Genomic DNA, 27,374 nt, shown 5'->3' on the forward strand with positions numbered 1-27,374 from the left:
TCACAGTATGTGGTCTGTGACTTATGACTCAACTTCTGATCTCAAAACAGAATTATTGATTTTCTCTTGGCTTTTCTGTGGCAGTACCCATGACAATGCCTGAACAGGAGTTAACATTCACAGCCTGCAAGCAAGGCGTAGACATTCCTCCCACTTTGCAGATAGGCAACAGAGGCATGAAGGTATTACTACCAAAAGTCCTCTGACTTTAGACTTCACAACTCGGCACTGGCTTGTTTTCCTGGTGCACCCAGTACTGCATGCTATAACTTATGCTCATAACACAGACCCAAGAAACAAAGCTGAAAAATCTCCAATCTTAGATACCATAAATGGCATGCAGGAAACAATGAAGGAAAGCTCCTTGTCAGCTGTCACAAGAATGATTTGAAATCCCTTGCCTAAGATCACATAGGATTTCTAGGGCAAGAAGAGGAGGAAAATCTATCTCTATAGGTCAATATTCAAGCATATGGTCCAACAAACTACAATTTCTCTTCTTGCAGCTGCCTATCTGGTTCTCCATGCACATTTAAAAGAGTACAGACAACAAGACAAGGCACCTGTAAGGAATAATATCCTCTGTTACACTTTGCTCACTTCTGTTTTAGATAGGCCCATCCTGCACACAAGTTAGAAGTCCTGAGGAAAGGGTAATACCTGGTCATATATGCAGGGTACAATACTGAGCATGTATGTAATGGAGATCACCGAAGCCGGGCTAACAAATTAATTCTGACATTTCACAGATTTTGCACAGTTGGGTTTTATTTTTGCAACTTCATTATATTTCCACATGGCTGAATTTGTATAGTTACCTGATGTTGCATGTGTGTGCAGTTGCCATGGTTTTTAAGTGGGCAAACTGAGAAAGAGAGAATTTATCCCAAGACATCAAACTGGTCATTAGTTGGGTTGTAACCTTCACATCAGTCTCTCAAACCTCTTCTGTTTCAGACAGAAAAGCTGATAGCAGGAATAGCCTGTCATTGTTAACACAGATCAGGTTTGGGGGTCAACAAGATTAGCACTATTTTTCTAACTATTCTGAATATAGGAGGAGTCTACATATTTCATGGAAAGTAGTTTTGATCAAAGTGTTTTTCCTCAGCTCTGTGCAAGGTTCATTTGAAGCAATTCATACTTCAGTTTTGTAAACATTCCCTTGTTAAAAGGCAATTTCAGCTGATCTCAAAGACTGTGGCCCTTCCCACAAGGGTACATGCACTCGCCGTCTGAATCGTCTTTGTTTTCCAACATAGGTAGATGTGCTATTTGTCCCGTCTGGCCTCCCCCTCATGTGTATCTCCTCCTCTCATAGCAGAAAGTTGGAGATAGAAGAAAGACTTGAGTGTTGCCACAAGACATACATGGAGGTCAAGTACTGTTGGATAAGAGAAGCCAAGTTACCTTTTTGTGAGAAAATAATCCAGGTAGCACTAGCTAATCCTTCACCATTTGCAGTCTTTGGGTATTTTTTTTTTTTTGTACAGAATACATTCTAATTAAATTGGCTTTTTAGTAGAATTTGCCGCAACAAAACCCAAAGAAGACTAGCCTTTTCTACATGAGAGCAAGAAAAGGTATCCTTGGGCATAGTGAAAGGGGTAATTGAAATTCAGCCAGCAGTAACCAGACTACATTATTGTTGAACTGGAAAGCTTACTCATTCCTGTGTTCAGGTCCTCTTTTTATGGAGGAACTTTTTCTTAAAAAAAAAAGCAAAACTAAACACAAAACCAAACAACAATAATACAAAACTCACAAAGCAGTAACTCCCCTCCCCTGACAGCAATGTTCTCATCAGTTATTGAGCAAAGCCTTTCTCAGCTCTCTCTGCCTGTGTTACTGATATAGAGTAATGATTTGACAGACTACTGTGTTTTAATAATATCCAATATCCAAACTGTAATCCAAACCATGTTAGAATTTCAACATCACAGCACAAAGTTATGTAGGTGCCTTAATTTTCTTTCTCAAGCTAAAAGTCAAGTCAATAAAAGGTTAAGCTGACTAATATAAATTATTATAATATCCTTCTTAACCTGTCATAAGATCAATAATTGGTGTCATCATTCATTTTCCAAAACTAAAGACACTAACACTATTATTCCAATAAGAGAGAACGAAACTATATCAACTTCCTGCCATTCCTATTTTATTAAATTTGGAAATTTCAAACTCAAATCAGTAAAAGAAAATAACCCAATGAAATCAAATCCAAAACATTCTGTTCCTGCATAGAAAAGAAACGACCATTTGATTAACGACCTATAGGAAAGCTATGGTACTTTTTGTGGAGTTTAAAATACAGCACTAGGTTTTGCAATAAATTTAGCTTAGCAATCTTCGAAGTTATACATGTGATAGTTTTCTCTTTCCTTTAACTCCTAAGCACATTTTCTCAGTTGGTATTCTTTTAACTCATTATAGACTGTCAGAGGAACACAATGGCCTTGATTCTCCAGCACTGCACATTTGCAGAGATGTAAAATTACAATAGAAAAAAGTGCATGTTAAGCAGTAGTACATAACTTTTAGGACGTGTTATTTATTTTCTGTTTATTTTCCTTACTGTTTTAAAAAAATTCCTCATTCCCAGACATAAATGACCATGCTTGTTCCAAGTCAGCTCACTCATCAAAGTGCTCACTCTGTCATAGAAGCATTTTAATTTTGCTTTCTATATTGTTCAGTTTGCTTCAGCTAAAGGTCACACAGAACTGGCTTGCCTACATTTAAAAGGATTTCCCAGGAGAGCTATATAGGCCAATACTGATAGCGAAGACCAGGTTTTATACTGTCAAAAGCTTTCTTTTAATGTTGTAACTTAAAATAGTCCCTTACATGGCACTGGGCACAAACAGAAAGGAAAAGTATGAGTGTCTTTAGTAGGACACTTACAACACTTAGGCATGCAGCTTTTTGAGCAGAGGAGGAAATAATGGAAGAAAGGGTGAATTAACGCAATGTCAGAAAACTAAGAAAAAAACTAAAATCTAGACAGCTCTGCAAGGATGAAGTTGAAATTCTATACCTCTCAAAGACAATGGTGTAGAACACTCAAAACAACACAAGCACTGTAGAAGATCTAAAGGAGTCTTCAGTAAAATGCTTTTTCTGTAAATGAGATTTTAAATAAGTAGACATGAAATAGGAAGATATGGAAGATGGTAAATACATTGTAATGCATACTAAAAATGTAAAAGAGAAACGGGCTCACTGCAATAGAACTAGGTCATACAGCAGTATAGCTGTCATGGTTTAAGCCCAGCCAGCAACTAGGACCATTCAGCCATGCTCTCACCCCACCTCCAACCTTCCTCCAGTAGGATGGAGGAGAGAATCATAAAAAAGGAAAGCTTGTGGATTGAGATAAAGACAGTTTAATAATTTTTATCTATTATCTGTCTAAGCAGAAATCATGCATGCAAGCAAATAGAAACAAGAGGTCATTCACTACTTCCCAACAGCAGACAGGTATTCAGTCATCTTCAGGAAAGCAGGGCTCCATCTTCCTTCTCCTCCCTGCTTTATATGCTGATTATGACATGATATCATATGGAATATCCCTTTAGGTCAGTCACGGTCATCTGTCCCATCTTTGTCCCCTCCCAACTTCTTGTGCACTCTTAGCCTGCTCACTGGTGAAGTGGCACAAAAAGCAGGAAAGGCCTTGACTCTGTGGAAGCACTGCTAAGGAATAACAAAAACATCCCTGTATTTTCAACATTGTTTCCAGCACAAATCCAAAACATAGCCCGATACCAGCTACTGTGAAGGAAATCAATTCCACCCCAGCCAAACCCAGCAAAATAGCATGGATGAGCCTGAGGGAAGTGATTAAAATTTGGTGCTACTTACCATGTAGTATTTTGAAGCCTAAATTGTTTTCCTATAGACATGACAAGCATCAAGCTTTCAGGCACAAATCTCAATCCACCACCCAAACACTGAAAGAAAAACAAGGAAAGGAGAGACAGTTCGATTTGGCAAGCTTGTGGGTGACATACAGATTGTGACATAGCATAACTCTGCATCAGGAGTATGCCATGCAAAACAGTAGTATCAAGTTCCAGGATTTAATTTTGAGTGTGCCAGATACAAAATTGAGTAGACCTGTGCAAAAGCTATTACCTCAGAAAATGATCTGATGTAGCCAAGAAGTCTCTCTAAAGTTCATTTAAATCTGGTTATCAGTCTTAGTTATTCACACACAAAAACCTAAGGAGTTTCTTTTACAGCTACAAAATATTTTGCTATGTTTCTTTAAGAAAAGAAGAAAAATCTTTCTTAACAGTCCACAAAACCAGTCACTACCACTGGCATGCTGGTTTGTCCAGCTCTGATTTGTTCCAGGGTAGTGCCTATGAAGTGACAGGGCCTGGTAAACACGCCTAAAACAAAATAAGTGACCCATGTATGAACTGAATTGCATCGCTATGTGTACTGTTATATCTGTAACTTCTCACACTGCTATTATAAGTAGAATTTTGCTGTGTTATTTTTGATACAGAGTGTGAAAAAGTATCATAATTGCATTACAAGTAGAATTGGGCTGTGCCATCTTAATTGTAGCTTTTCCAGCATACATAGGACTTGAAAAAGAGCAACAATCCCTGGGTCATCAACATCCTGGTTGATCAATTAGCACAAGCATGAACAGTGTGGGAAAGGAGTAGAACTGCGCAAGAAAGCTGTATCTCAACAGACTCCTTAGTTCAAAGATAAGAGATGTCCAGCTGTTCCCTGGTCAGAGTCCAACAGGGGGGCCAATGGAGCAGCTGAGACCAGATTCTGTGTTTTTAGAATTATGAGAGTTGTTTATTTAACAGTATAAATACTGGATCCTCTTGCAGTAACTTTGGAGTCCTCACTTATGAGTGGACGCACTGCGCAGGACCTCTGAATTGTCTGGGACAGGCTCTCCAAAATCCTTGCTGCAATAGGAGCTTCCCAGTAACTGTGGATCTCAATGATGACAATTGGTAGTGTATCTTTTTTAATTACTGTACTTATTCTCTTGTACTAATGATTAGGTGCATTGTCTTTAAAGCTGCTATTGTTAACTTGTTAATCACTACTAATAATCTGTTACCTTTCTTGTTTTAATAAGTTAAGTAAAACTTGATTTCACATGCTATTTGAGAGTTTGGGTCTTTTATACTGATTGCATTCTGTGGTTTACACTGTGGTAAAACAGCTTGTGTGTCCAAAGTTTTTGAGATGATAAAAAAATCACAGTTTATTTCACATAATTTCAGTATAGCCTGATTCCAAACACAGGATGATTATTTCTTTTTCTGACTGAAATAAAAGACTTTTTCCAGTGGTAGTAGCCCAGAAACCATAACCATCAGTCATAATTAATGTTGCAAAAACTACAAATGGATGATTTAAACAAAAATTCATACCTGAAGGACATCAAAGGCCCCTGAGAACTATCTACTGCACTAGATTTACCATAGCTGAATTTTAGTATAGCATTTGATATAGAGATTCCATCTTGCAGATTTAGTTTTGGCTTGGATACTATTGCAGTTATGTGGACAAAAAATCAGTTGAAAATAATCTATAAACGAAGAGTGGTGCTAAATGCTACCATATGAATTTGGAAAAACATATGGTGTAGTGATATAGAGATTGATGTTCAGTAGACTCTCTTAATTTTCATCTGTGTTCAGGTGATGAGCAATAAATACCTTTTTTATACACATACATATGAAATGCATGTACTCATACACAGACACACACATGAAGAACAGTGAAATGGGAGATCTTGTTAATTCTAGCAAAGAGAGAGCAATGCTAAAGGGATATAAAGTCTGAAAACAGATGATACATCTTAGGAAATGGAAAACTTATGTCAAGTATTCACTGGAAAGAAATCCAGAATAAAGAGATCCAGAATAAAGAGGTCCAGAAGGCAAAGTAAGGGTAATATTGAACACTGCCTTAGCACGTAACACGATCCAGGGGTGCACATACTGAAGTGATATACAACATAGCAAAGCAGAGAAGACTGGCCAAGATGCTCCTAAATATCACGTTCAATTCTGTGCTCCTCAGTGTCTAATATGGACAAATAAGTAGTAACTGAGAGAAGAAAAATCCCTGCTACCTAACAGTAGTAATATCTAGGCTGCAATTCCACTGAAGTCAGTGACAGGCACCTACGTACCTTTGAGGATCAGGCCCTCAGTCTCATGTAGAAGGATTTGCTTATGAAGAAAGATTAAAAGGTCTAAATATGAACAGCTCAGCTAAGCTCTGACTAAAGGGAGACGTGATAACTGCCTATAAATATTTGAAGGGTATAAACATTAAGAAGGGTGATGAATTATTTAGATTGGTACAAGGGATATAACGAGAAGTAATGGGATGAAATTAAGAAAGTGAAAATTTAGGCTGCTCCCTGACAGCAAGGTATATTTCATCTGTGAAATAATTTACACAGAGCATCATGAAAAATTTCTTCAATGTTAGATGTATTAACCTGTTATAGTCTCCCAACAGTAATGGCATAAGTCCCATCTTTTGGGGCCTGCTAAAATTAGATTAAGCTAAGTATGAGAAAATGAATAGAGAACTATCTTGCATTGGCCAGAAGACTCTCTAGATGACCTGATTAATAAATCTACTCCCCTGCTCCAACTTCTCAGACTCCTGTTAGCTTTTCCATCCGAGAACACCACAGCATTTCCAACACAATCTTTGTAACCAAGTAAGAGAGAAAATGGGATCTTGGGAAGTGGATACAATTTGCTTGAGAAGGAAGGCATCATAGTCACCTCTAATGACTGTTATCTAGCAACTCTAAAGTAGAACAGTAAGTGTCCTGAGAGGAGCACACCATCATTTGTAATCAGCATTAGGACAGATTAACAACTAAGACAGTGGCAGAGGCAGGGCCGAGGTTGGGGAGAAGGACTAGCTAGAAAATGGGCTTGTACACGACATATATCATTTAGGAGGCAATCTCATGCCTTTAAGGTTGTAATGCAGAGTTCTGCAATTTCATCAGTTGTCTTGTGTCTGTGCAAGCATGACATGCCACAAGTGAAACCCATCTACTTAGAGCATGACCTTGTCCATTCAGAATATAATGCAGTGCTGTGGAAAAGAGGAAGTGCACTACCCCAAGAAATGTCATTGTAACTGCAGAAAAACAGCTTCCAGGTTTAACAGAGCTTTCTTTCATCTCTGCTAGCAGTGCTCAGATAGCAGTGCTCAGATAGCACTGCAGCTTACATTTTTGTTTCTCCATGATGGATTTGCCATCATAGCATCACTATTTGAGGCTCTGGACCGAGTCCAGAGATGAGCAACAAAGCTGGTGAGGGGGCTGGAGAGCAGGTCTTACGAGGAGCGGCTGAGAGAGCTGGGGTTGTTTAGCCTGGAGAAGAGGAGGCTGAGGGGAGACCTCATTGCTCTCTACAACTACCTGAAAGGAGGTTGTAGAGAGGAGGGTGCTGGCCTCTTCTTCCAAGTGACAGGGGACAGGACAAGAGGGAATGGCCTCAAGCTCCACCAGGGGAGGTTTAGGCTGGACATTAGGAAAAAAATTTTCACAGAAAGGGTCATTGGGCACTGGCACAGGCTGCCCAGGGAGGTGGTTGAGTCACCTTCCCTGGAGGTGTTTAAGAGACGGGTGAATGAGGTGCTAAGGGGCATGGTTTAGTGTTTGATAGGAATGGTTGGACTCGATGATCCAGTGGGTCTCTTCCAACCTGGTTATTCTATGATTCTATGATTTGCCAAATCAAACTTTGGAAGGAATTCAGCAAATAGGCTCTCAGACAGACAGTACTTTACTATCAGGCTGTTTGAAAAAAAAACCAAAACAAACCAACCCCAAAAAAACCACAAGAAGGCCGGGTTTCTCGGGAACATATGGGGTAAAAGATATGAAGTGATTTTGGGTGAAGAAAGGTATTGGATTTGCTTGGCTAGGTTTTAGTAACAGGGAGGCTATAGGCCTTCTACAAGAAGTAGCTAGAAACTTCCCTAGTGTCCAACAGAGCCAATGTCAGCTGGATACAAGATGAATTGACCACTGGCTAAGGCTGAGCCGATCAGCGACAATGGTAGTGCCTTTAGGATATTTTATGTAAGAAGGGAGAAGAAACCTGCTTAGAAGGTTTCACGTAGAAGAATGCCAAGCAGAGAAAGGAGTGAAAATACATGAGAAACAACTCTGCAGACACTACGGTCAGTGAAGAAGGAGGAGAAGGAGGTGCTCCACACGCCAGAGCAGAAATTTTTGTACTTTCGTGCTTACTCTTAAGAACCTGTGGACCAAAGATGTAAATTTAATATAAGTTTTCCTTTCATAAAGTTATATCTAAGCATGTTGAGACAGATGCAACTGAAATGAACTCTGTAACATTTAGCTAAGTCTATATGTAGCAAGAAGAAGAGCAAGCAAGTCTACCGAGAGTTTTATCCTTATAATGCATGTGTTAGGGTAGGTTTTGTTCATTCCATAGTAACAACTTGTGTCTGGTGCTCTTACGCAGTGTTTTTGTAAATGGTTGTGTATATATCTAAATATTAGAATCAGCTCCACTTTTATGAATAAAACTTGTCCCAATTCACATTTATGCAGTCCCAGAGAAGCCAATAAACCAAATTCTGCTCTCAGTCATACCAGCATTAATGGAAAGGACTTAATTGGTCTCAGTGGCTTTGCTCCAGAGGGTGGAATATGTCTTAGCATAACTTCATAGCATAAAAAAAACAGAATGGGACATGGTTCCTAGAAATTTTAGGTCAATTTTATGACATTTTTTCAGGTTTATTTTCTGACTTCAAAAGACTGTGAACAACACTCAGGAGATTCCCTGGATTTTCTACCTGCATTTTGCATTAAAAAACACACAAACAAACCAATCACCATCACCTTGCATGCCAGCACAGAACAATAGCTAATGCTTTATTCTAAGCATAGATTACAGAAAGTAAGGCTGGAAGGGACCTCAAGATACCATCCAGTTCACCTGCTTTTTCAAAACAGAGGCTACTGTATATAAATCAGTCCTGAACAGACATCTAACACAAGCTGAGAAGCATCTGATAATTGTAATTATACAGCCTTGTTATATAAAATACACCAGTGTTCAACTGACTTTCCTGATATAAATCATTTAAGCCCAAATCTATAAAAGGATTCTGTATTTAGAAGTTGGATTAAAGCGGAATTTACAAGCCCAGAACTGAGATCCTCAGACCACCTGCCTAGCTGTCACTGACTTTAGAGTTACATTACTTTTCTACATCAAAGTTCCCCAGACACCTAGGGCTTGCACTTGTTCCAACAGAGGAAGATCCCACTTTTGACAAGGTTGAGTGACTCAGCATCTGGTTCATGCTTGCACTATGCTGGAGTCAATCAACAGAGAAGATAGATGGAGGAACTCAGTCTAGAGCACATGGTCCTGTCAATACTATCAGATCAATTTTTGCAAACCTACAGCACCAACTGCCACTTTCCTTCAAAATAAAAAGGACAGAGGAAGAATGAAGAAACAGCATGACACTCAGGCACCCCTCCTCTCTTTCTACTTAAATCAACGGCTGAAGTTCTTCAAATCAGATGTGTTTCCAAAATACATCTGTAATTTCCTTCTTCCAATTTAAAAAGATCTCACTTTCTAAAGTGATGAATCCCAGAGTTCTTTATCCACTTCCACTTAACAAGCTGGACAAAGAGCATAATCAAAGTTATCAAGACCCCGGTACTCACACCTCATTTTAGAATCGTTGATAAAAAGCCTTTTTGAAAGACCATTATAAAGGCCTTGTGAGTCACGAGGGGCCTAGAAACTACCTGTGGGACCCATGGAAGCATCTCACCTTCATGACCTGCAATGATGTCCATGGAACACAGTGGTGAATAAAATAAGGGGTACATTGAGAGACAAGAGCTCTTCTGGATCACAGAATTTGAAGATATTGTCATCATATTACAATGACCCAGAATAATTTACATTTTAGGGATTAACACTCTCTCAAGAGAGCAGGACATGAGTTCAAGACCCCAAGGAACAGCATGGCTCTGACTTTCCCGCTCCCTACCCATTCTGATAAGTGATCATGTCTCCAAGTACAAAGCCAAGGACCCCACATTCCTTTTATTCTCATGGGAAGAGGAAAGTGTATTGTTGATTCTGTTTCTTGAAAGTAATGAATTTTGTCCTATTATATTTTGGGTGGTTTTGTGTGTTTTTTTTAAAGGTAAAGACAGGACAAATTCTAGACAGCGAATTCCAAAAGGATAAAGAAGTTCATTGAAAGCAAGAGATGGCAACTTGAATTTTTCTCCAGTCTCCTAGAGTTGTATGAAACAACACGGTCTCCAGTGGATAGCCTCTAGCCCATCTGTATTGGCAGGTTTGAGGCAGCTTGGTGATAACTGGCTGATCCTGAGGCTAATGCTCAAACCAGTCTGGAGTTTAGTGGATTTTGTCACTCCGTATTTCTGAGACAGCTAGATTGCCCCATGTGTTGTATAGGGCAGCTTGTCTCATGGTAAGGTTAGATTCCCCTGCAGCACCCAGACACCTAAAACATTGGTGTTAACAGCATGCAGAGCTATAACAGCTCCATATGATGTATGATCCATGGAAAAGAAGGTTTCAAAAATAAAACCTGACTAAGGAAAATTCTGGACTACTTCATGATTAACAAGATTAATCAGCAGATTGATTTAAGAAACAAAAGAAAATGCTTAGATTTTAAAAGAATACATTGCCACAGAGCTCATGACTTGAGTACCTTTGTCTGCAGAGACCATATCAAGCAGCTCACACCAGGTGTAACTTGGAATATTTTACATGGAAAACTGATTTCAGACATATTAGCATTAAAGATCTAAGCACCATGTGAGGAATTGGCACTATAAACAGAAAATTCATAACAAATGCATAACAGGCACTTTTACAAGCTGATCAACATGTCTTGAGACAACAAAATGTATTCTCTTCCTTTGTATTCACTTCTCCTAAAGTTTCAAGGATTCACCAGCTTGGGAGGATGACTACAACAACTAACCGGTGAATGGGGCAACTGGAAAAATCCCTGCAAAGGGTAACCCCTAAAATGACTGGTTGAGTGCATGTTGTCTGCCCAGCACTGTACTGGGCTCAGACTCTGCTAAGAAAGTAAAAAATAAATTTTATTTCCTTGTTCAGAAACTTTTACCAATTCACCTTAAAAAAAAACCTAAAAAACAAACCATAATCCTTGTTTGCTCACAAAGCTTACAGGCAGGACACAGCAGTGAAGTACTAGCTTCTTACACCCCTCCAGCCCTAGCAGCAGCTGAAGGAGTTGAAGAGCTGCCAGCATTAAGGACAAATCCTACAGATGCATCTGACCTATGGAAGTGCTTGTCCCTGGGAAGAAAACAAAGCTGTGAGTGAAAGGCTGATGTTTATGTAGAAGGAGTTACAGCAGCCAGGCCTCAGCTTTGTTCTGGGCTCACAGAGGGAGTTCACTCAGCTCAATGGCTTCAGATTTGCCCTCTTTCCTCACCTCTGTAGAAAATAAAAGCAATTGCTAATTACCTGCAAAAGACAAAGTGAGAGAGAAGAGTTAAAAACTACTCTTTAAACACAGGTTTAAAAGCAAGGGCAAGCTATTAGCAACACAGCTTGAAGACCCATGTAGCAAATTAGACAATTACACATTTTTCCTGGACAATTGCTCCCAGTTTCTGTGGAGTCTAAGTTTGCCAATTAAAAACCAACCAACAAAAAAACCTTTCTACCTTCATCATTGGCAATGAAATCACCCTGGCATGAAAACAAAGCATTCTTGATTCCCAGCATTTCTAGCAGGGAAGCTCCAGGACTTCTGAACTGCTGAAACTATGAAACTGCTGTTCGGAGGTCTCTCAAGCCACCAAGTGCAGAGTGCTTGGAGTTTTTCTACTTGCCAGGGCTTTACTACTTGCTGACAGTGTTTTCTAGAACACCGAAGAGCAAGGAAACCAATAGGGTTCAAACAGGTCTGGAAATGCAGCTTGAGGGAGCTCCCTGCTGAGCAGGAGGAAAGAGCACCAAGCACATGTGGGAACAGCAAGAGACATGTAAAAATGGGGAGGAGCTAAAATTGGAGCTGGTCCCATCACATTATGGCATAAATAGGCAACTACTTGCATCTACCTTCTCAGAAGCAGATGGCTTTGATGAAGATGGATGTGGGTATAGGAAAATATCCTGTTTGTATGAACCAATAATGGGACCCCGGGGATGATTTTCTCCAATCAAGGCAGGATTGTAATGCATCATAAAGTACCCTTCTTTCCCAGAAGCCTGTAGTAAAAGGTGTGATTTCTCTTCTAAACATGACTTTTGACTAGTGCCAACATCGTTATTTCCTAATGGTTCACCACTATAAAATATGTGGCACATTTCCAAGACACAGACATGAGAGTTAAGAATCACTGGTTTTACAGAGGGCAGGAGAATTTGAGAAAACTGCAGAAAAGATGAATGTAAAATGTACAAGAGGGGAGAGCAAACTTGACATGGTGGGGAGAGAGAAAAGAGTACAGAAAGTCAGTTATGGGTGGGGAAGAAGAAACTGATCCAAGAGATAATAATGGTAAAGGTGAGGAAACATTAGGATCAGAAAGCCCATAAATGTGCTTACCAGAAAATGAATAAAGAAAATGGAGTCATGCCAAGAAAATTAAAAGCCTTTAAAAAGCAACTGAGAATGAGGGGCCTGACAAGATACATTTTTCAAATATTAGACATATTCCACCAGTATTTGTCGAATTTAATTCTTCAAATACTATTCACTGCCATAGTTGGCCAAGTACTCTTGCATAAACATATTGTTCAACAAATATAAGGAATTTAATTCAATATTCTATCCAGCTACTGTTTTTCTAGTTATATTACCCTCTCCAAAAGTAAGCTACACTGTTGTTAAATTTGTCAACTGGAATGAGTGTTATTTGTGGCAAGGAGAGTTTTTCCCTTTTTTAGCTCATGTACATATAGGTCCTATCTAGAGGAGAAAGAACAGGAGGCTGGCAGCACTACAATTAACTACCATACCTGGCAAACAGTATACAAGGTCCAACAAAAAAATAAAAATGACACTAGCCCTATACTTCATGAAACGAGAGTGGGAAAGGAGAGTCAAAGAAATGGTTATAGAACATGTTCTAACATGTCACAGTGGGACAACGTTCAACTTGATCACTTCACTTAGTATGAGTGAATGTGTGCGTTCAAATCTAGACATACTCTTACCCTCAGACAGATAATAACAGCTTGTAAGAATGAATAACAAGTTAATGTCAGGTTTCTTGTGAAATTGAATACATCCACAATGGAAACTTTTCATTTCTTGACTGAGGCTTACAGTGAAGAGATCCCAAAGATCAAGTTGGTGTTCAAAGGAACCCATATTTTTGGCAGAAGATGTGAAAGTAAAAATGATGGAGACCCTCAACAGCCTTACAGAAAATGATCTGTGGAATTGCTTTGAACTATGGCAGCATCATATGCCTTTGTGTGTCAAGTCAGAATGGAACTAGTTTGAAGATGATCATAGCTGATTTTCTTACTTTGTTAAATAAAAAGCGTTACAGGCACGGTCTCTTTTTTTTTGGGTCTGAACCTCATAGAACCTGTTTTTTCTTTCTTTGTGCTATGCAGGCATAGGTAACTTTCCTCTAGTGTAATAGGACTAGTCCTTTGTATAATTAATGTCAACTTTTAACATGCAGATTACCATAATTAAACTTCTTTGGTGCTAAATTCAAAGTTACTTGCAATTTGCCTCTTCTCTGTTTAAATAAACCAATGTTTCGTCAGATTAGCCTTGTCCCTGTTACTGTAAGGGCTTGTGATGAGGTAATTTTCACCTCAGTATATATTCCAATCAATTTTCAGTACTGCTAAAAGGCAACATCTTTTCTCCCTCATAATGTTTTGCATCCCAATACATATTAAGAATAAAGTATTCTTTCAGAAACTGAAAAAATAGATTAAAATTAAGTTTAGATACAAAGTAAACTGTCAAATATTAAGAAAACATCACATTTGGTGTCATATAGATGACTTTAATTTAGACCCCGTTGTGTACATATGTTACAATACCATCTTTAATTATGCAATTGCATAGGAAGTTTCTATGTGACACTTCCTCAGGAACAGGAGAGGTGCCTAAGGACTGGGCAAAAACTAGTATCACTCCAATATTCAATAAGGGTGAGAGTAAGGACCCAGTAAACTACAGGCCCCTGAACCTCACCTCCGTTACCAGAAAGGTGGTGGAATACCTCATCCTGGATGTGAAGTCTAAGCATTTAATGGAAAAGAAGGTTATTGGGAGTGGTCAACCTGGATTTTTCTAGGGGAAATCATGCTTGATCAACTCAATAACTTCTACAATGTCATGATTGGCTGGGTAGACAAGGGGACAATGGTGGTTGCTGTCTACCTTGACTTCAGCAAGGCCTTAGACACTGCCCTCCACAACATCCTCATAGATAAGTTTAGGAAGTGTAGGTTAGATGAGTGGACAGTGAGATGGACTGAGAACTGTCTGGATGGCAGAGCTTAGAGGGTTGTCATCAGCAGTACAAAACCCAGTTAGAATCCTATGGCCAGCAGTGTTCCCCAAGGGTCAGTACCAGGCCTTGTCTTGTTCAACAAATTCATCAATGACCTGAATAAAGGAACAGAGTGCAAAAAGTTGGGGGGAGGAGAGGATGATATGCTGGAAGGCTGTGCTGCCATTCAGCAAAACCTGTACAGGCTGGAAAGTCGGGTGAGAAGGAATATAATGAAGTTCAACAAAGGCAAGTGTAGGGTTCTGCAACTCGGGAGGAATAACCCTGTGCATCAATACAGGTTAGGAGTTGACCAGCTGGAAAGCAGCTTTGTGGAGAAGGACCTGAGAGTACTGGTGGACAACAAGTTAACCATGAGCCAGCAATGTACCCTCATAGCCAAGAAGGCTGATGGTATTCTGGGGTGCATTAAGAAGAATGTGTCCAGAAGGTCAAGGGAGGTTATCTACTCCCTCTACCTTGCCCCAGTGAGGCTCCATCTGAAGTATTGTCTCCAGTTCTGGGCCCCTCAGCTCAGAGAAGACAAAGAACCACCGTAGAGTCCAGCAGAGGACCATGAAGAAGACTAGTGAACTGCAGTATCTCTCTTATGAGGAAAGGCTGAGTGAGCTTGGTCTGTTAACCCTGGAGAATAGAAGATTGAGAGGGGACCTTATCAATGCTTGTGAATATCTAAAGGGTGGGTGTCAAGAGGAGGGGGCCAACCTAGTGGAAGGTGTCCCTACCCATGGCAGGGGAGTTAGAACTAGATAATCTTTGAGGCCCCTTCCAACCCAAACCTTTCTATGACTCTTCTCAACAGTACCCAGAAACAAGACAAGGGGCAATGGGTACAAACTGGAACATTGGAAGTTCCACCTGAACATGATGGAAAAACTTCCTTACTGTGAGCATGTTGGAGCACTGGAACAGGTTGGCCAGGGATGTTATGGAGTCTCCTTCCCTGGAAAAATTAAATACCTACCTACATGTTCTCCTGTGCATCTTGTTTTAGATGAACCTGCTTTAGCAGAGGGGTTGGACTAGGTGATCTCCAAAGGTCCTTTCAACACCTACCATTCTGTTATTCTGTGACTCCCTCAGTCAGTGCAGAAGCTTAATGGTGCTTTGGGATTGAATTATCTACTCAATATTTCTTTTTATCCTCATCATTGAACATGTATTCTCACCTTATTTACTGCATAATATCCATATCCTGCTCTGAATACCTGATTATTAATTTCCTCATGGGTTTTGCTGTGGCACTCATCACTATGATATCTGATATTTCACAAATATAATGAATTCATCTTCTAACCCTATGAGAAATGGTAATAATACTTGCCTTGCTTTGCAGTTGGAGAAAGGGGAATAAAGATCATGGGAATTACCAGCGATGACAAAGAGAAGTCAAAAGAAGAGGCAAGTTTTGAGCTGCAGGTCTCTGGACTCCCAAATCCAGGCTTCACTCTTCCAGACTATGTTATCTAGCTTTCAGAGGTGCAATGGACTTGCAAACTCCACTTACCACAGTCATGGCTGCCTGTGCTCACCACCTAGGTGCCTAGGCAGGCATTCATAGCTGCAGCCGGTCCAGGGAACACACTGCCCATCTATCAGCTCCTGTAGCCCTTCCCACATCTCTGAGTGCCTCCCTTAAAAGCATCTGCCTGACTCCAGCTCTCTTATTTTTGTTGTGTTAGATGGAATTACAGTCTAAAACCTCTAAGAGAAAAAAAAGAAGAGCAATCTATCACGGAACAGTAACACTCATAAATCTCAGGAGCCTTCCATTTGTGAAACAAGTTCACTGAAATGTCTGCTTCTAGATCCAGATCCTCAGTGCCTCCTGCTTCCTGTAATGAAAGTCACCATTCTAATTCTGTACCTGCTGCCTGGTAGAATTAGAAATGAATTCCCATAGCTTCTTCACAGGGCAAGAATGGAGAAAGTGCTTGCATATACACTTGGGGAACTGAGGAAGTCGTCAGGCAAAGCCTCAGCATGTGCAAATGGAAAGCTGCAGCTATCTTCATGTTTAGTTTTGGTTTTGGTTTCTTTTTTTTTTTTTTTTAATCAGAAAGTTGCTGTTGGAAAAACAAAATAAATCCCCTAAGTATTACACAAGTTTCCAATAATTAACCTAATGTCATAGGCCACTACCATATTTTTAAAGATTATTTCCCCTTGTTATTTTTAAGTCTCTTTGAACAACCCTAAGTCCTATTGAAATTGTCTATGTCTGCAAAAGAACAGATGTCTATGCACACTTAACCCTAACTCTAAGCAGTTCAGACTCTTTAAACTCTGACAGATTCTCTACATAAACCTCTTCTGCCTTCCCTACTTTAGCATCATCAAGTAAAACTAAAGTGAGTTTAACTGTTCAGATGAGGTCTTTGAAGCTCCAAAAAGAATTTATTTGTCACAGAGATAGTGTTTATTTTTTCAGGGGAAAAAGAGTGAGAAAGCTGAGATTTATATTGACTATGGTCACCTTGCCAGCTACCAAGATAACTTTGCACAGAGGACAATTTGCATAAACAACAAATAACATATTCCTGACCACCTCAAATGGATCCCAATGATCAGAGCACTCTGAAAGAACTAAAAAGGCTATACTGAATCTTTCACCAAGCACACACAGAGACTCCTGCACACTCACAGGCTATATATGTTTTTCATAAGGGCAAGGCATTAAACACAGTGAAGATCACCGGGGAAAATAACAAGCACCAAAATGCAGAGCTAAAGACATGGATTCTTTTTCTGGCAAAAGCCTACTTGATTTCTACACTCTCAAGTTTACTGACTCAAATGGGGCAGAATGAAATCTTGAGAATTAATTCCTCCGATAAATGGCCCAGCTTTCCATCAGCCTGACATGAAGTACAATCTCTACTCTAAAAAGCAAAAATGCTTTGTGATGGAGAGGAAAGAAGAGGAGATGCATTACCCAAGTAGTGAAGGCTGGAGACATTTTTCTAGCAGAGACCCAGAGAAGGTATTATGTCTTCACAGAGAGCTGAAAAGTGTTGCTTTCAGCAACCATACAGAGGCTTCCACATTATTTTTCTGTCCTCCAAGGAAATTGTGCATGTGCATAACCATGTGCTTATACAGGCATGCCCATGAGGATCATTGCTGGCATGTCTAGTGGGTATCCTTCCCCTCTGCGTCCTAACACATATATTTTAGCTGCCCTCCCACAGTACCACAGGTCAGAAGACCACTTGATTGTTGTCTGAATCAGCACTTCTCACCCCAAGCAGCAGGGCCAAATTATGCTCAAAAGAACAGGTAAACTGCAGAAGTCCTATGACAGCAGAGTTGGGCTTTAAAACAAGATCATAACACGTGACTGTCCGCACCAAACTTTCAGCAGGAAGTGAATCAGACCTGGAGCATTTTCTCCCTCCCTTTCACCCAAAGAATCTCAAGGCCTGACCTTCAACCCCTTAACCTGCATCTGTAGGGGGTATTTACAGCATAGTTTGCCATGAGGTTTTAGAGACCTGAATCTTTTGTTTCCTCTAGGAATATGTTTTCTACCTAAACAACTTAGGGTAATTAGAGTGCTTTTTTTTTTCCCCTAGTGAAGTATTAAATTTCTCTCTCTTATTTCCCTATTCATCTCCTCCAACTAGATTTAATGTATTTCCAGGTCAGTTCCCTTATACCACTAACACTTTCTATTTCACCTGCTTAGGAAATTCAGCAAATACTACTCAGCCAGCTTGCTCATGCTACTTTATAGCTTGCTGTGGTCATTCATTCTCAGCTGAACTGTGCATTCAAGATAAACATAAGGTAGGTGCTCTGCTTTAAAGCCCAGAATCACTCACGAAAATCTACTAGATTTGCTTGACTGTCCTTTCAAACCAAATGCTCTGCAACAGGATTCCACCAGCAGTAGTCCATCTTCTTCTACTCCCACTCCCAGTGCGGCAGACAATACTTTTGGTCCAGGAATTTTTGGGGTTTTCAAGACAAAACAACCTCATCTACATGACAATATTTTGGTTGAAATATCCCCTCCTATTGCCAAATACAGAGCTGGACCCTCACCCATCCAATCCCCTATCCCTGCTGTCCCAGCAGAGGAGGTGCAGGGCACCAAGGCTTTTCTCCTCTCCCATGGGGAAGATACTAGCAGCTCCTGTGCTCCTCCCTGCTATCTCAAGGCAGGACATTCAGTATCCCTTTCTCTTCCCATCAGAAGCAAGATGCCAAGTAAGCAACTTCCTTTTACCTTTCCCACTACCACATAAACAAACAAACAAAAAAAATCACTTGTTAACCATGTTTTTGCATGAGGTGGAGAAATCAGTATTAGTTAGGGATGACCCAAGCACATCAACCAGAGTTTTTCCTTTCAGCAAACAGACAACTATTTCTCTCCTTGGAAAGTTTCTAATTAAAAGTTAGGTTTCTCTCTCTTTACCTTTAGAAAGTACCATAAATTATAAATAACTGACTAGTCTCTCACCATCTCTAATGCACAAAATATAATATAGTTTCTCTAGTTTTTCCAACCTTGCTGTCAGAGGGACTCTTTATATTTGGATTGGAAGAAGACAGGCTGCTCAAGAAATCTGTTGAAACCCCAAGACTGAAAATGTAGTGTCCCTCACCTACAAGAAGCATATTATGAAGGCAGCTGCAATGCAATCAAAGTCACTTCACAGCATGGGCTCCTTCAAATGACTTTCCCCATGATATGGTGCAGTTCCTTTGAGTGCAAGGTAATACAGTGTTCATGATAGCTTAGTCCTGGCCCTCTCTGAAGCAGATACTGTCAATCATTTCAGACTGTTGAATATATTGTTTACAGTTTTCCAGTGATGGTAAAGCTGAGGTGGCTGATGCATTTTACTGAGCAGTACATTAGATTCCCCTTTAACTGTGCTGTGGATACAGAAGAAATGGCTAACTATAGTCTAGTCATTAAGAATCTATTTGTGTATTGTGCTAAGCATCCTTTCTCTAGGGAGTGTAATTAAAGTGCTCAGACCTTTATTTTAAAAAGAAAAGGAAACAAAAAAAAAAAAGAAAAGAAAAAAGGATGAAAAGAATAGGTACAGAATCATCAGTTTGGATAGTTTGGATTCTGAATCTACTGTTGCCACCATGAGAAATCTTACCAACACACGCTAGAATGAGATTGTTGCATACATCAGGCTGTCTCCCAGCCCTACACTATGCCTGCATCAGGGTGCATTGTTAGGGTTAGGTTAATAAGCTACAGTCTTTAATTTTGGACTCAAACTGAGAAGCAGCAATTGGATTTAAATATGTATTGACAGAATTGACCAGTCAGAGGGTGTTAGTAAGGAAAAGCACTCATAGCTGCAGATGGCTTATCTTACCCCTCCTCACTGAGCAACACTGAACCAGCAGTCCCATGACAACAATCTCGCTCTGGGGTTTTGGGCACCTCTGTGTCTGGCAGTGATCAGAATAACAAGCAGCACAGACAGAGACGCCTTGGGAGTCACATCCCCTCCAATCTTCCAACCTCCTCAGGACTCTTCACATTCATCCATTACCCTACAGTGCACTTTCAAGCCTTCCTGACACTCCACAGGTATTTTCCACGCTGTCCTTTCTGTCTGATATCTGAGGCATTCACCTGTATCCTCCATTACACCTCAATGGTAAGAGGTGGGTTTGCAGTCTCCTCCCTGGTACTAGCACTCCTAAATTCCCTTCCAACACACCCTTATTCAGCACTTTTCACACCTAGACTTGTGAATATCCCCCTATGCACCATGACAGGAGATACACAGGCGCTTTTTAACCAAAGTCAAGGACCTGGAACCCACCAGCTGGGGCAAAGGAGATTCCCTTTCCCTTTTCCCCCATCATCCATTCCTTTACTCCTCATGCTGTCATTCCCCTGCCACTTTACAAAGCCTGTCCATGCAGCAGGTTCCTCCCACCCACAGGCTCCACCCCAGGCCTCCCTCCTCCCCCTTCCTGCTCTGGGGAGGAGTTGCTCAAAACACAACATGCAACAAAATAATAACATTTCTGGGCTGGGGGGCTTACACTTAATACATCTTATATAATCCTTAAAAATATGTTAAGAATTATCTGTAGAGCAGTTAAAACTGCTATAGTATTTGCACATTGTCAGCCCATCAGAGATGGGACCTAAAGCCTTGATTTGGCAAGTATCACTGCTTTCATTTAACAGATGGCAAAACCTGAACTACAACTTGTCTGTATTTAAGTGGTTTCTGAAGAGACAGGAAGAAAAGACAAATCAGATTTCTTTTTTAATCCACAGTCTATATTTTCCCCCTTCCTTTCTTGTGAGTATAAAATGTGAACTCTGTCATAGAAGTGAATATACTATTACCAGGAAGATATGAGAAAGAGTTGCAGTTCTCACTCTGTCAGCTCCTGCCCCATCAACATTCAGAGACCAGATGTCCCCTGACTTCAGAGGCACTCCTTACTTTGCTTTAGTTAAAAGTCAGGTAATCTCAGCTCCCCAGTTTAAAACTGTTCAAGTAAACCGGTCATTTTACTTGGAACCACCCTCAAACTCAAACTGCCCTATCACAGCTGGTAGCAAAGCCTTCTTGCACCATCCTCACTAGATGATCCTGAAAGACAAAACCCTTCTATGGTCAGAGACCTCTGGCTATCTTTTTGGTGCTGTCTTTTTTTTGTAAACTGAGCAATCCTTAGGTTTACTTTTGCTTTTGGTGGAAATAACAGACACTTAGTGCCACACACCAGTCTCTGAGGTGACATGATCTCGAATTCACTCCAACAGTTTACACTTCTACTGCCCACGATTCTTCTCTTCCTGACAAGGATTTTTAGAGGGACAACAGTACAATTGTTCTGACAGTAGTGGGAAGATGCAACCTCTGACTCTTCTCTTGAAGATCTGCTGTTTGTACACTTTGCTCTTCTATTCAACCCATTGACTTACCTCCCTTATCTTCAATCTATAATTAGCAGAGATTAAGAGAGCTGGATTTTTTAGAAAACAAAATAAACAAAAGAGATCAGAGATGACTTGAAGGGCAAGGAGGGGGAAAGGTAAAGAATAGTCACAGTCTCCCTCTTGAGAAGGTCATCCTGAGGAGGAGAAAGAGCAAAATCAATGAATTTTGGTTCAAGAGTGATGGGAGTCAATCCATCAGGCAGACTAATGGCAGTCAGTCAGGCTCTCACAGACACCACCTGTCTCAGCCAGCAAAATGTCACATTTCTGAATTCATTTCCATAGCAAGATAGCACTCTTTCTGGGGCAGCATTTAACAGGTTCACAGGTGTGAGAGCAACATACTGAACAGAGAGAGAAAAGGCAGATCTTCTGCACCAGCTGAGGCAAGCAATATTTCAAACGAATGGAGGTATGGACGACAGCCAGGGTCACAATTTTTCAAGCATTTCTTTTCTTCAAACTGGGGTCCCTAAATCAAGATTCAGTAAAGGAATACTGTGATTTCCCACTTTTTGCATTCCAGCAGCCCTCAAGTTCACAGTTGAGTTGAGTTAGTGAAAAAATGACAGAGAGAAGGCCAGTGATGGCAGCCATCTCCCAGGTGCTGGAGGTTATTGCCAGTGGAGGACGATTTAAGTGAAGATATTTAGCACTGAATCTTTCAAAACAGGCACATACATTCCTCCTTTTGGCTCTGCTGCGGGATATCTGAAAAAGGACAGGTCAATGCCCTAAATGGCCCTAGTTATCTTTTTCAGAACTAGTTTGACTGATGGCACACCCTGCTAGCAGTAGATGTGTACAGTGATATACTAGCTGAAGTTTTGGCCCCAAGGTTCCTCAAGCGAGACTGATAGACTAGGGAGGGTAGCCTGCCTTAATTTTTTACATATGTATAAATAAAATTAAATAGATAGTTATAACAAAATTTTCATTTACTGACAAGCTCTTCATTATCTCACTCAACATCTTAATTTCAGAAATTAGTACAAAACCATGCAGAAAGCTCACAGGTTTGCAAGCATTTTTATGTTTTGATAAAAGCTCTTTGATGACAAATATTGCTTACTACCTTCACAGAAGCCAATAGGAGAACAAATCTTCAAACTGTTTATAATGTGAGACAATTTTTAGCATTTTCTTCTTCTTTATACTTATATTGTAATCTACTTATAATATAGTTATATGCCATTTCAGGGATTTTGTGTTGTTCTCGTAAAAAAATTTCTTTAAAATTTTTATATATTAATTTGGAATTCATAGTCACTGTACATATTAACCCAGTTGTGGTATAATTGTAAGGCACTTTGTCTTAATTATAGCACCACGATACAAAGCAGTTAAATAGCCATATAATTCTGTATAGTTACCCCGAAGGCCCTTACTTGAAGTCAACCCTTTCTTTTCTTATTTTTTTAAGCAAGACTTCATTTGTTAGTGTTAAGTAAGTAGGGAAAATTGCTTCACCCTAGTTCTTTTATATTTTTTCTCCTGCTTTTATTCTTACTTTTGAAGATCAATATAGATGAGTATAGAAAAGTGTTTCTCTAGTTAATTATGCTTTAGGGAACTTCATTCTCTCCTTCCTCCCCCAAATTCTATTTTAAGGCCCAGTCTCACTTTCTCATACATTAAGAAACATTAGAAAACAGCCAACTGTATCATATTGCAGCCGATTCTTCCTTTCATGCATGTCTCCAGCTCACCCTCTTCGTATTGTATAATTCAAAGACAATTCAAGTTGAAATAAGTCCCTTTGAAAACAAAACTAAGGGGTATATTTTTATTTGTTTGTTTTTCTTGTTTGCCAAGTGAAATTATAGCATGATACCCACCATCTTAGCCTTCTTACACAGGAAAAGTTAAAACCACTGAAAATCTCCAATGACAATTTCTCTGTGATTTTCCTCCCCCATGACCCAAGTTCAGGAATTATTTATTCTGAAGAAAGCATCCAGCCTGACACAGGTAGCAGAGCCAAGCTCCATTTTTCAAATGGACCCTTGGTCCCACAACATATCATACACAGATTCAGGATGGAGTCCCTATTCAGATAGTATCACCAGCCCCAAGCATTTAACAAATCACAACCCACATCCCTTTCTTCTTTTAGCACCTTCACGCTTCTTACATGGGTGCACGCCTCCGTCTTTGAAACTGGCAGAGGTTTGGATAGAAAGAAGGCCCGTCTTATCAGAAAGCCCTTCTGTCACTCAGTGTGAGAATAAGTTCTCATGAAGCCAAAAGCAAAGAAACCATAAACGTATTAAAAGGCTGTTCTATGTTTCTACAGTATCATAGGAGGTCAAAGGAATTTCTACCACAACCCCACTGAAGAGCAAAGTTAAAGATAGACAGAAAGGCAATTGTTTCTGGCCACCGCTTCCTCTTGTTGGAACACTTTGGGCCAATTAACACTGTGGCCAGAAAATCTCACCAACCTACAGCAGCAGAGGCAGTGATGACTTCACTGGTTTTCTGTGATACAAAGCCACAAAACAGTGCTGACGGGAGAACCAGTGGATTAACATCGCCTGACACACAGGCAGAAATATGCAGTGGCAATGGGAACACCTTTAGCCGGTACTGCAGCCATATGCAGTAAGTTAGTCTTTGTTCTCTCTGCTACTGTACCTGGGTGAAACCTCTCTGTTGCCTCAGATAAGTTTTAAATACAATAATATTTTTTTACAAGAAGGTTAATAAATTTCATTATATTATATGTTAATAATTTGCAAAGTGCATTCATGGGTTTGAGATTTTGAGCTTTTCTTCACTCACTCCTCTGTATTTTAACTCTGAAAAAAGGTTAGAACTGAAGGACCAGAAATCTAAGAATATAAATTCTAACATTTTCTCTGAACAAAGGAAAACAGAACTGTTGTTGTTACTGTTTTGAAATATACTATTTACCCAAAGAAGAGTATAAGACAAAAAAAGAAAATTGAAAAAAAAAAGAAAACCAAAACACAGAAGAAAACAAACAAAAAAAAAAATATGGGAGGGATTTTTTTTAAACACATAATTTTTCGTGACTAAGTATAAAAGAAATTTATTATGCTGTGGGCCAGGTGTGTCAGGAATAAACATTTTCTCTAGGTAAAGGCTAATGCTGTTAATACAGCAATAAAGAATAGATTTTGCTGAGCATTAAGCTAGCAGAACAAAGCTATCTCTGGAATCATGATCATATCCTGTCCATTTTCTCTACTACACGCTTTCTGTCTGCAACCTCATTTTGCTCTCTCCATACTCATTTAGAATTGTTGTGGAAAACCAAAGAAACCACACATACACACATTTCCATGCTTGGTTTCACAGTCTTCTGTCAGTTTCTAATAAAGTGGCATTTCTCTGTGATATCGAATGGCATGAAAGACAGAAGGGCAATTTACTAAAACAAATAGTCCAGAAATTGATCAGCAGCATCTGTTAAATTCCTAATCCAGGAAGAGCCTCAATGAGTTATCACCCCGTCAAACGTTGCAGACACAAACCACTGCTTCCATCTCCAACACAGATCTGTCAAGGTAAGACATAAGTCTTGCTAAGTCAGTGACAAAGCTTCTAGTGGCTGCCTTACAGGATCCAAAACAGAAACCTGAGTTCTGTACACTCAAAGAGACAAAGCTGAAGAACAAATAGAGAAACTCAAGTTCTTATGGGCATAAAGAGAGGAAGAGTGGCCACTACCAGCAGAAGGGTATTGGACATTAGTCTTATCTGCTAAGTCAAACTCTACTAATCCTGGGCTCCAGCTCTGTTTCAAATCACTGACAGAGCACTCTGCATAGTGATATTTTCTAGCAGGAATGAGTGACTTCACAGTATCTGTACTGAAAGGAAGAATATAGTCTAAAGGAAGCTCTCTTCCATTTTGAAATTCTCAATACTAGTGGGTTTTCCTTCCTAAAATACCAGCTACTCTGTTTAAAATTCATATGACCCAGGATGGGTCATATGAATTACTCTCTGGAAATACTCCTTTCTCCTGGTTTACAGCAGAGACCTTCCAGCCAAGATGTCATTATTTGGTCATCCACAAGGCCATGACTGGAAGCTATCTACTTTCTATTGGTTTCAATAACCCATACTTCATCCTTCTAAGATAGACAACATTGTCAATCAAACAAAGATATTTTATTACAAACATAATAAACACTTTTGTACAGTAGTTGCCTGCCATATTTTACATACCTTCTTAAGCAAGTCAATAGTAAATGCTTGCAGCTCAACTCTCACCTGAATTACAGAGCCAGGATTATTTTACTGCAGTGAGAGTCATGGTTTAGGATCAGTATGAAAGCCATTGGGCACTGGAACAGCCTACCCAGGGAGGTGGTTGTTTTACCTTCCCTGGAGGTGTTTAAGGCACGGATGGACAAGGTGCTAAGGGGCATGGTTTAGTATTTGATAGGAATGGTTGGACTCGATGATCTTGTGGGCCTCTTCCAACCTGGTTATTCTATGATTCTATGATTCCATGATTCTTCCTCTGATAACTAAAAGATATAACTCAGTTTAAACTAAAAGGCTAGTAGTCCTTGCACTTCTGATATTCTTCTAGTTGTATGCCTTTCATTCTTCATTTCTAAGAAAAACATATCTTCCTCCAAGTCTCAGAGCAGACATAAGAATTTTTTTCCCTTTGTGTCCTTCCTTTCTCAAGTAAATTCGCAGTTTGCAGCTTAATCTTATGGAAGCGAGAGTAAGAAGCACAGCTAAGCATAGGAGGCAGTTTAACCAGGAAACTAGAGAAATCTGTCTCTGGACAGATGTGGTTTCCATGTATTTATGAAACTACTCTCCCAGAATATCAAGTTTATACATCACACATGGGGACCCCAGTGTCACAGAGGATACATAGGGGAATTCTCATAGTGGAATAGGACCATCACTGCTTCCCACAATTTGTCATTAAGAACTGTAGGAATGTGTTGAAATGAGCTCCCTTGAGTCCTGTTTCTACACAAAACTAAAATACATTAACTTAAGCTTTGGAATTTTTGTATTTTGGTTTATAGATCATTGTCAGGCTCTACTGCAAATATTTGAAGTTATTTACAGTAAGAGCACCTTGCTTTTTCATGACACGTTCTTTGGAACACATTATGTTCTTTAAATCTCTTCCAGATCTTAGTCTAGAAATTAATGTCAAGGATGGAGAAACCACAAAAGCCAGCATTAGAGCTTAAAGTGATCTGGCCAATGTGGATAAATTGATCTGGAAGCAGTGAATGTCAAAACAAGTATTACCCAAAGGAATATATGGGATGGAAAATTACTGTTTCAGTGCATCAGCCCTCTAGAGAGGGATCTGAGGATTACAGCATGCCACAAGCTGAACTGTACAACATTCATTCTGTCCCTGAAGAAAAGAATGCATTCAGCAGGACTTGCAAACAGAAATACAGCCTGAAAAAAACAGAAAACCATCCTTTTGCTCAGGCCTAAAAAGGCTTCATCTGTGTTTGGAATCATATTTCAAGAAGGTGAATAGTTCACATGAAAAGTAAAAAAGCATCAGTAAGCTGCAAAGCCTGCCCTCTAAGAAAAAATTTACAGGAACTGGATCTGTCCAGCATTAAGGAAGAGAGGGCTGGAAGGCAATAGCTTTCTGGTAGGTTAAAGATTACTATAAAGAAAAAGAAAAGAAAAGATTTTCCAATTTCTATTGTCAATGAACAGTAATAGATTTGATCAACCTGAAACTCTCTTGCTGTCACATTCAGGAAAATCTTTCCAGCAGTAGGGAGAGGAAAACATTGAAGAGGTTGCCTGGGGACATTGGCAGAACCACCACTGGAGCATTTTTTTGACAACAGGCCTGAA

The 27,374-nt window shown here is 39.8% G+C and overlaps 1 protein-coding gene across 1 annotated transcript in view; it reads right to left on the reverse strand.

Annotated features, from left to right (window-relative positions):
* PDE10A (phosphodiesterase 10A) overlaps positions 1 to 27,374 on the reverse strand; it is a 786,455-nt gene that overhangs the window by 175,512 nt on the left and 583,569 nt on the right. The gene's annotated exons all lie outside the window — the stretch shown is intronic.

The sequence above is a fragment of the Phaenicophaeus curvirostris genome, chromosome 2 (assembly GCF_032191515.1).
Source record: "Phaenicophaeus curvirostris isolate KB17595 chromosome 2, BPBGC_Pcur_1.0, whole genome shotgun sequence".
In the NCBI taxonomy this organism is placed as follows: domain Eukaryota; kingdom Metazoa; phylum Chordata; class Aves; order Cuculiformes; family Cuculidae; genus Phaenicophaeus; species Phaenicophaeus curvirostris.